Genomic DNA, 9662 nt, shown 5'->3' with positions numbered 1-9662 from the left:
AAGTAAAAGTAGTATCTAAATAATATTCTAGGCTGTACTATACTATATAGTGCTAGAGCAGGTTGTTATAGGCTATAATAGAGTTTGTTAGGGTAGAGTCTTAGTAAAAGTAAGTAACTTAGGTGTGTAAGCAACTTGCCTGTAAAGTATGTTATAAGTAAAATAAAAAGTTATAGATTACTTTTAATTTATAACTATAGTTAATTATATAAGCTAAGGCTAATTAATATTAAAAGAACTTACTTATAACTAAAAAAATTACTACTTTAGTTTATAATAAGCTAGTTTAAAATTATAACTAAGATTGTCTGTACACAGTAGCAGTGTTGCAGCCTAGACATAAACAATTGCGCATAAGCAGGATTACATATCTATGTTACATAATGCTTGTGTGTAAACCTCTATGCGCAAACATCTAAATATCCCTTTTTTCTTTTATATAGAGGAAAGATAAGAGTAATAGAACTAAAAACATGTTACTTTTACTTTACTTACCTTATACACTATGCACACTGTACACTACTCTTACTCTTGCTACTTAAGTGCTTATACTATAAGTAGCTAGCTATTAGAGCTTATTTAACACTAATTAGTAGTTAATTTAATTAACTATAAATTAGCAAGAGTAATAATAAAGTACTTATACTTTATAAGGTACTTTATATTATTACTTATTTTTTAAAAAGAGTAATAATAAAGCATTTATACTTTATAAGGTACTTTATTTAGTTACTTATTTTTTAAGATAGTAAATTAATTTTTTACATTATACAGCAAGCTCTACTACTGTATAAAGTAAGAAGAAGATAGTGTAAAACACATACTAAAGCTACTAAAGCTGCATAACCTAGCAGCTAGATAATAGCATATTAATCTTTTACATTATACAGCAAGCTCTGCTACTGTACAAAGTAAGAAGAAGATAGTGTAAGGCGTATACTAAAGCTATTAAAGCTGTATAACCTAGCAGCTAGATAATAGCAGTACCTGTGTAATCTACTAAAAAAGTAATTAACTATACTATTATAATAAAATCTTATTAGTAACTAATAACTTTATGTAATAATAAAAAAAATAAAAAATAATTTTTATTATATAAATAACTTATAAAGGATATAGAGATATTAAAAGCAACACTACAGAATAAGACTAGCCTAAAGTACTAAAATAATAAGATTAATATGTTAAAAGCTTTAATAAGCTTATAAACTTAATTATATATAAGTTACATAATTACTAATTTACACATAATAACTTAAAAGAGCGCTACTCTTCTAAGTGTGTATATAAAGGATTTTAAAAAATAGATACTATAAGACTTTTTAGCACTTAGCTACACATTTAAAAGAGAGCTTATATAAGTGCTAAAGGATAAGAGAATTACACTACAGCTAGGCACTAAAGGTACTTAAGCCTAGAAGCTATATAATATAGCATAAAAAAAAGTAATTGCACTAAAAAGGCTTTATATATAACTTTTATTACTATATAAAGCTCTATATAAAAGTAGACTAAATATAATGCTGCTATTAACACTAAACATACTAGCATTACTTACTTTTACACCTTAGCTAGCACTACACTAATCACTGTACAAACAATACATGCCACCCTATCTAGCGCCTGCTCCACACCCTTAATTATACACACCACTACCTACAGTAGTGTATACACTACTAATACTACCTACATAATTTATACTACATTACAACCTATATAAACTTCTACTTTAAAGAGAAACTGCTAAAGAAAAACTTTTAGTAAATAAAATTATATAATTTTAAAAAGCATAAAAAAAGAATAATAACTATATAAGTTAACTATATAACATTTTTATAGATAAAATAAAGATCTTTATTAATTTATATTAATAGCTAGATATTTAAGAAACTTAGTACACAGACATCTTTCTAGACATCTTAAAAGGTTAGGTAAATATGTACTATATACACAACATAGGCCTTAGACATAACTAGAAGTATTTATATAACACCTTAAGTAGTTACTTTAACACTAATGTAAACTATAGCTAGTACTAAACAGACTAGACAATAATAACTTTTATATAATGCTAATAAAAGAACTTTAATAAAAGTTTATATAAAGTTTTTAAAATAATAATTAATAAGCTTATACTTATATAAAGGGCACTAAAAATAGAATTTTAAAGGGATGTTTTACTACACACTGCTGTTATATAAGCCTGTTAAGGATAACTAGAACTAGAACATGCTATGTTTACTATTAAGCTTTTATGTAAAGCCTTATTTAGTAACTTATAAGCATTACTTTAAGTTACTATAGACTAAAAGGTAAACTAATACCTCTAGGAACTGCCTAATGCATACTACATAGACTGTTAATATAACTCTGCATAATAAAAAGAAAGCTTTCTTCTACACAGAAGAAGATAACATAGAAGATTTTTATTTAAGTTTAGGCTACAATCTAGAGACAACTACATATAAATAAAAAAGTGCTTTGTCTACTATAAAAAAAAATATTAGTTATTAAACTACCTTTATAATAACTATATATAAGCAAAGAACTAGTATGTTGCCTTATATAAAGATTTTTATAATAAGACTTTATTATATAAAGCTATTACTTTGTACATCTAAGACTTTAAAAGTTACTTTAAGGAAAAAAATAATTTGCATAATGTAAAGAAAATAAAATAAGAGAGTAAAGATACTAAAAAAGCTATTAACTACTTTACCTCTGCTGCCTATTTACACTATGTAATAAAAAAGAACATCTAGAGCATTAAACTTAAAGAATATGCTAAGCAGTTTATTTTTAGTAACTAATACTATATAGTATACTAAGGCAAACTATAGAACATAGGCGGAGTAAAGATCTTTACTATTAGTAAGTTTTAACTTAAAGTGTATATATAAGAAAACTTATATATAAAAATTAATTAGACACTTAGCTAAATAAATATTAGCTTTAAAAGCTAGACACTAAAGAAATTAATTAGTACTATATAAATCTAGAACTTAATTAGTCTAGTTACATACTATATCTTAGAGACTCTAACACTATTTCTGCTATTACTAGTAAATGCTAACTAACTTAGAGTATACTTTAATAATGTTTTAAATGTTATTATACATAAAAATAAAACTACTATACTTATTATATAAAAATAAAAACACTTTTTTTTTAATATTAGTAAGAAAGAATCTATATTTTTTTTTACTAAATTAGAACTTTACTGCCTTTACTACTAATTTAGACACCCTTGCATAGAGAGACTCTAGAAAATGCTAACTAGCGCTAGCTATAACATTAATGCTGTAGTGCTAGAAAAGATTAAGAAGTTTTGCTACTTTTACTAATTATATAACTAGGCCTTATAAAGATTTAAGTTTATAATTAAAAATAATACTTACTTTAACTATAAAGTTATTATTAATGTTATATAAATTAATAATAAAAATGTTTTATATGTTATTAATATAGACATATTATTTTAGGCTACTACATTCCTAAAATCTATGTCTGCATAAGATACTTAGGATGCACTATGTAAATGCTAGATTAACACCTATTAAAAACTTCTAAACTATATTATGCATAACTTTAGTATAAACTTTGCTTTAGAGAATTTTTAAGCTTATGTAAAAATTATAGAAGCTACATATAGGCAGATGCCTATAGAAGTATATTAGGTAGTTAGAAAGGTTAAGTGCGCACACACACCTCTTTAATAAGTATTTAACATCTTAAAGACTAAGCTAGGTAACTATACAGATAATAAGGCTATTCTATAGATAGTAGTTAAAGCTCTAAATAACATAGCTAGCCTACATAGTCTAGTACCTACGCTGCTAGTCTTTAAAGCATACCTAAGAATTAACTTAGACTTTTTACTATTACTAGACATTATTACATAAGCAAGTACTATATAAAAGGTAATAAAAATACTTTAAAAAGACTATGTAAAAGTAAACATTAATTATATAATTAACACTTATAATAGCCTTATAATATATAAAGTTCTTAACTTTTCTCTTAGCTTAGAGATTATAGCATAGAGAGAGAAGAAAGGCTAGACTAGCCTATACAAGATTAAGAGTATTAAAGAGAGAAATGTTATTATTAAGAAAAAAAATAGCCTACTAAAGCTCTAATATACACAGGTTAAACTGTACTATAAAAAAAAATAACTTACTTATAATAAATAACCTAGATAAACTAATCTCTATATAAAAAGATCTTCTAAAGAAGAGAAAAAAAAAATAGCCCTATAAAAATGTTATAAAGGCAGAACTAAAGCCTACTATAAACTAAGCCCCTTAGAATAGTAATGCTGCACTAGTGTAAAAAAAAGATATAAATACTAAAAGAAGTAAAAGGTAAAAAAAACCTACATAAAGTTTAGACTAGGTATTTTTAACCTAAAAAAAAAAGGATAATTAGGCTTTATTTATTAAGCTTTATATAGATAGTGTAATTACTACACCTAAAAAACTATTTAAGAAATTAGACTATATAAAAATAGACACTTTAATTACTAACAGCACTTTTAAGGTTATAGTGTATAACTTAATAAAGTATAAAGGTTAGATTTTTAACCTTTACTTTATATAAGAAGTAAAAAGTAAAATAACTTAACTATATAAGAAATCCTGCCTAGTGTTTGCTAGCTACTTAGATAAAAAAAAAAAAGAAATCTTTACCTAGTTACTAACTATCTAGAGAATAAGCTAGAGACTACTTTTAGCTATAAAAGTAAGCTTAAAAGCTATATATAAAATGCATTTTAAACTATGTAATATTACATAAGTATACATTTAATTAACAAATAAGCTTATGCGCACACTGTACATAAAGCTACTAAAAGAGATGCGCTAGAGCTTTTTACTAAATATAATACTCTAGGTTGTACAACTTTTGTATAAAGCTACTAAATTAGGACTGTATTAGTTTAAGACATACTATAACTACTATAAAAAAAAGCTGTGCATGTACATCTCTTTATATAACTTTTACCTTTTAATTACTAATAAAAAAGAGCATACTTTTAGTATTACTAGTGTATAAATAGATAATACTTTAAGCATTATAATAAAAAATTTTGCGTAAAAAAAAAAAAAAAAACTATAAAAAGTAAAGTTCTATGTAAAAAGTAAAACTATTTTAGTAAAAAAGTAACTTATTAAGTTTAATAGTAAAAAAATTAAACTTACGCACAACATAGTAGTTTTTACTTAAAAAAAATAAGTAAGCTACCTTTATATAATTAACTTAAAAAATAAGAATGCTGTATAATAATATGTTAAGTAATATGTAAAAGAGGCATATATTATATTTATATATTAACTAAAGATAGCATTTAACCTCTTTATTACTACATAAACTATAGACTTTTTGCATAATAATATTAACACACTTAATGTATAAATTTAATAGTAAATAAATAATAGTAAGTGTAGTCTTACTTTTTTACTATTATAGCTTAATTATGTAAAGCTGTTTATCTTTATAAATAAATTATTTACTAATAATAAAGACCTTAGCTTATAGCTAGAATTTTTAATTATATTAAGTAATAAAAACTATATAAAGTAAAGTAACTACTTTAAAATACTAGGCAACATTATACACTAGAATTCTACTAAGTGTAAAAAAGTAACTAAGAGTGTTTTTACTAGTAAACTATATAGAATAGTTAAAAAGTTTAATAATATAATTACTTTTAGTATAACTTTATAGTAAATTATATAAACACTTAAACTACTACTAATTCTAGTAGTAATTTACATAGATTTAAAGTTTTTATATAATTACTTTATTAAGCTAAGCACTACTAGTAAAAAGTAACTTATAATTAATATTATATTACTTTATAAATTATATAAAAAAAAAAATTACTAAAATTAAGTAAATTAATAGTAAAAATAACTTAGTAGATGTATATATAAAGAAAATACTAAACTAAGCTTTTTAATTATTAGTCTTAACTAACTGCCTCTTTATCTAGATAGAAGCATCTGTAGACTAGCTAGATCCTGTGCGTAAAGATGCCTTAGACTAACTAAACTAATAATGCTTTTATATAAAGCTTATTTTTTTTATTTTTTTTATTATACATACTTATTTTTTTTTCTTATTATAAGATTAGAAGAGAAAAATATATAAAAAAAATAGTCTATTTATCTAGTATATAGAAAAAGAAAAAGCTACTACCTCTTATATATAGTAGTTATAATGCAGACTATAGCTCTACTATACACATAAGGTGTAGGCATTAGCTTAGAAGTTAGCTAATATATAACACTTAATAAAAAAAAAGGCATTAGTAGTGCTACTATAATAATAAGCATATAAAGTTACTAAGACCTAACTATAACTCTAGACTAAGACTACATAAAAGTACTTTTTATAACACATAACCTTTACTGCTTACAGCTGCAGATTAGTGCTAGCAGGTAAGACAATATTAATATTATAAAATAGTAAAGCTGCTACATGCTGCTTTTTAGCTTATCTATAATTAGCATTTTATATAAAAAAGAAGTAGAAAAGCTAAAAAATTTATATATTTATACTAAAATGCTAAATAAACTACTAATTAGTAGCAGAACTAGTTAAAAGGGTAATGTAAATGCGCCCTAGGCTACTAGACTATATAAGGACGTTAAAAACGCCTACACTAACAGCGCTAGAGGTAGAGAAGGAAGGCTAGAGAGACATCTCTCTCTCTCTCTCTCTGTGTGTGTGTGTGTGTGTGTGTGTGTGTGTAAGTAGAAGTATCTATTACTATTAGCACTATATAAAAAAAGAAAAGAGCTAGGGAATAGTACAGTAGGGCTTAAAAAGTAAAAAATAAAGAAAAGAAAGTAAAAAAAAAAAAAAGACCTTAGTATATACACCTCTCTACGCACCTGCCTACATAAAGATTCTACACTATTCTAGCATAAAACTCTACATAAAATAGTTTATATACTGCTAAATTACTTACAAGGTAAGTATATAAAGGCTAGATAATAATAGCTTAAAACACTTTACACTATTTATAAAGCTATTTATATAGTGTAACTAGCCTATTTTAATATATAGCATTACTAAAGTAAGTCTTAATAAATAAGGTAAAGTAAAGGCAAAACATAATTAAATAGACTTATATAAATAAAAGAGAGGTAATGCGTATAAAAGGTAACTCTTTAGATAAAAAAAAAAGTTACTAGTATCTATACACAGTAGCAGTGTTATAGCCTAGACATAAATAATTATGCATAAGTAAGATTACATATCTATGTTATATAATACTTATGTATAAACTTTTATGTGTAAACATCTAAATATCTTTTTTTTTTATATAAAGGAAAGATAAGAGTAATAAAACTAGAAACATGTTGCTTTTACTTTACCTACCTTATATGCTATGCACACTGTACACTACTCTTACTCTTACTACTTAAGTGCTTATACTATAAGCAGCTAGCTATTAGAGCTTATTTAATAAAAATTTTATTTTTTACTACTAACCTAGCTTTAATTTAAAACACTATTAGTCTTTATACTAAAAAATTAAATATACATATATAGTATATTAGCTTTTCTAGTATATCTTAATGTTTTTATAAGGTACCCTTAGGTTTTACTATAGTTTATAGCTGTGTAGTTTATATATGTTTTATATCTAAAATACTTTAACTAATTCTAAGTATTACTAATTTTACTTATTTTTTTAGCATAGTAGTCTTATTATGCTTTTTAATTATAGTTTATTATTTTAGTAATTTATTATTAACTACTAAGCTTAGTGTAAATAAAAAAAGCTATAGTAGATTATAGTAAATTAAAAATAATTATATGCTAACTTATATTAAAAAGTGTGTAATGCATTAAATTAAAATAACTTTTAAGCTAATTTAGTTAGAATTTAGACTATTCTTTTTTTAAGTTATATTAGTAGTAGTTACTTTATTACATAGTGTTATTAAAACTTTATAGCTATTATTTAAAAGCTTAGTTAACTTACTTTATTTATTACTTTTACTACTAATTCTAAATAGCTAGAGTTAGAGTAAAAGATTAGTATGTTTTTTTAGCTATTAGATTAGCTAGATCTAGTTGTGCGCGTTTTTAAGCTGCGTCTTAACTCCCTTCTTGCAGACCTCTAGACTACCTAGGTATTTAGCTAGTACACTAGTATTATGTATACTATTAAGTACTAGAAGTAGAGGTTACTTTATGCTTACATCTTACTTTTTTTATATTATAATTACTATAATTAGTTTTTTAACTTAAACTTTATTAATTAAGTTATATAAGCTAAGCTTTTTATAAAGGCTTAAAATTTAAATAGTGTTTTAAGTAACATTATTAAAACTACTATAATTTATAAGCTATGTAGAACCTTAAATTCTAGCATGCCTTATATATAGACTACTAAGTGTTCTCTCTAAGTAACTTGTTAAAAGTAATTTCTAAAAAAAAAAATAGTAATAAAACTTTAATGTACTTTATAAGTAAGTTACTTACACACCTAAGTTACTTACTTTTACTAAAACTTTACTACACTACTTTTTTTACACTAATGTATTTCTAATAACACTACTTAAATATATTAAAAAAAACATTAGATGTAGCTTATACTTTAAGCTTTTAAATAAAATGTAACACTTTTTAAGTAACACACTATAGCTATTTATAAAGTTTTTTAAAAAATAATAAGTAACTAACGCACTAGATAACCTTTTTAAGCTAATTATATAGCTAACTTATAGAAGCTAAATAATAATAAGAAGTAAGTAATTATTTAGCATATACTTAAGCTAAATGTGTAATAATTTCTCTCTTAGCTAGTAGCTATAGCTAATATAGCTAATTTTTTACACACTAAGTATAATATAGGCTATATTAGTATAAACTAGCTTAATATATTTATTAAGTGTTACTTAAAGCTTAAAGTAAAGTTTAAGTGTAAGTATAACTATAAGAAAGCTTTTTATAAAAATTTTATAGTAATTTAAAGCTAGTTTAACTTTATAAAGAATATTAAAGCTAAGTATAGTATTTAGAATAATAACATGTATAACTTTAATAAAATAGGGTTTATAATAAGCTAGATATCTACTAAAGTAGTTATTATAAGTTTAAAGAGATAAAGATAGCTAAAAGTAGTCTAGCTAGGTAACTAAGAGTAGATAACAGCTATCTAAGGCATTAATACTAAAAAGTAGGCTATTTTACTTTTTATTATTTTTTAGAGTAGCAACTACCTTTTAAACTAGTATAAAAAAAAATTTACTTTAAAATTAAGTTATTATAATCTTTAAGTGTAGCTAGACTACTAATTAGCTTAGTCTAGACTAGTTAAAGCACTTTAATGTGCATATAAAGAAGTGTACTATTAGCAGCTACTATCTGCTAGTTATTAATAGCTATAAGAGCTATAACTTACTTTATTTTTAGTAATACTATAAAGATAATAAAATTATTACTATTTATATACTTTTTTACTTATTACACTTTTTATAGCTACTTAATATAAGTTGTTTTACTTTTTTAAAAAAGGCATATAAGTGCTAAGCTAAAAACTTTATATGTAACTAAATTACTTATATTATAAAAATAAAGTTCTTACTATGCTTTAAAGCAGCTTATAATGCTATAATTACTTTTAGTAATATCTAAAAAAAGTT

Source organism: Lindgomyces ingoldianus, assembly GCF_010093535.1.
Source record: "Lindgomyces ingoldianus strain ATCC 200398 unplaced genomic scaffold BDR25scaffold_79, whole genome shotgun sequence".
Lineage (NCBI taxonomy): Eukaryota > Fungi > Ascomycota > Dothideomycetes > Pleosporales > Lindgomycetaceae > Lindgomyces > Lindgomyces ingoldianus.
This window is presented reverse-complemented; position numbering follows the sequence as displayed.